Below are 1,992 nucleotides of genomic sequence, written 5' to 3'. Positions count from 1 at the left end.
ACGAGTTATTGGGCGATATCAGTTTTTGGCACCGTTGTTGAGGAGGTAATTCTACAATTAAAGGTTTGCATAGTAAATTATTTTTTTTTCTATTTAAAAAAAGTAGTATAATTTTTAATTTCTCTTTTATTTTATTTTTCCTTAGTAATTTTTCTTTTTCTTTTTTTTTATTTATTCATTTCTTTTATTTATTTTACTTTTAGGTTTAGAATTTATTTTCTAGATTTACGTTTTTTTTTCAAAAAAAAAACATAAAATTTTAAAGCATAAATAAAAATAAAAATAAAAGTATTGAGAACATTTGTGTAATTGTGGAAATTAGTAAAAACCAAACTTGTTCTGTCTTAGAAAAATTGGTTCTTAAATAAGGTCTGTGTTAGCGTTACCCTCCAACTTTTTCTAAGATCCTCGGGGAGTTCTAGAAAAGCTCTTGGGCATAAAGTGGTACCTTGGCAGCCTTCCCAATTGGCCTAGGAACATTTTGGTGTATACTTATTACACTATTACACACTTGCACTTATAATACTTACAAAATAAAAAAAATATTTATGCCACAAAACAGAGACGCACTAAGGAGATTCGTGAGACAAAAAGTAGAAACTTTAGAAAACTCTCCTAGTTCGTTGTTTTCTTCCATTCGTTCAAACACTCCCGATTCACCGAGACTTCCTGAACCACCCACGATGGCTCATCAAGATGAAGTCCAACCAAGAACGCTACAGGATTATTTACATCCTACGCGTACAGCCACACCTTCATGCATAATGTATCCCAAAAATATGCCAAATTTTGATTTCAAACCCGGCATGATTAACCTCTTACCAACCTTCCATGGGTTGGAAAATGAGAGTCCATACGTGCATATACGGGAATTCGAAGAGGTGGTGGCTACATTCAACAACCGAGCTAATGTCACCAATATTGTGAGATTGAAATTTTTTCCTTTCTCTCTCAAAGACAAAGCAAAAAGCTGGTTGTATTCCTTAAGGCCTAGATCTATCGGAACATGGGACGAAATGACAAAAGCATTCGTTGCCAAATATTTCCTGCCCCATAAGACTAGCAGCCTTAAGAGGCAAATCTCTACCTTCATCCAGAAAGACCATGAAACTTTCCATCAGGTATGGGAGAGGTTTAGAGATTTGATAAATCAATGCCCACATCATGGATACGAAAGCTGGCATCTGATCAACTATTTCTATGACAGTCTCACAACTGGATAAAGACAATTCGTACAAATGATGTGCAATGGCGAATTCCTTCAAAAAGATCCCGATGATGCTTTCGAGTACCTCGACGATCTTGCTGAAAAATCCTACACATGGAATGGACCGAGTCTTATGGACAAGCCACGATCAACTGGAATCTACCAATTGAGGGAAGAGGACAACGTCAAAAGCCAAATTGAATCATTGAGACAACAATTCGAGGCTTTCAAATCTCAAGAAGGTAGAGGAATCCATATGGCTGCAAAGGTAGAGACACGAGATCCATGCTTCATCTGTGGAGGGGTGGAACATCAACCGCAAGAGTGTCCAACTCTTGGTGAGTTAAGAGAAGGAAATGAGGAACACTGCAATGCTTTAAGGGATTACAAGAAGCCTTATAACCCTTTCTCAAACACTTACAATCCCGGTTGGCGCAACCATCCAAATTTCAGCTGGAAGGATTCAAACCAAGCATTTTGGAGCCAATGGAGGCCTAAGCAGCAACAACCACCAAAACCATACATTGCTCCTCAAAATAACATGCAGTCAAGTAATTCTCTAGAGAATACTTTGCAGATGCTTGCGCAAACTCAAATAGCCTCAACTCAAGAGCTCAAATCTTGTTTCACACAAATGTCGAGGAAATGAAAGACATGAAAATCCAAATGACAAAGCTAAACACTACTTTGGAAATTCAAGAGCATGGTAGACTTCCCGCTCAACCTCTAATTTATCAAAAGGGGCAACACACGGCACAAACCTCCTCCTCTCCAGATACAAATTT

General features: G+C 37.6%; 1 non-coding gene across 1 annotated transcript; it reads right to left on the bottom strand.

Moving 5' to 3' along the window:
- Positions 1-1,064: 1,064 nt before the first annotated feature.
- On the bottom strand, positions 1,065-1,171 carry LOC133792970 (small nucleolar RNA R71). The gene has a single exon (XR_009874432.1). It is a non-coding gene; the product is annotated as a small nucleolar RNA R71 (small nucleolar RNA).
- Positions 1,172-1,992: the final 821 nt, after the last annotated feature.

The sequence above is a fragment of the Humulus lupulus genome, chromosome 7, assembly GCF_963169125.1.
Source record: "Humulus lupulus chromosome 7, drHumLupu1.1, whole genome shotgun sequence".
Taxonomy (NCBI): domain Eukaryota; kingdom Viridiplantae; phylum Streptophyta; class Magnoliopsida; order Rosales; family Cannabaceae; genus Humulus; species Humulus lupulus.
The sequence above is the reverse complement of the archived record's forward strand: the minus strand, read 5'-3'. Positions and strand labels throughout refer to the sequence as shown.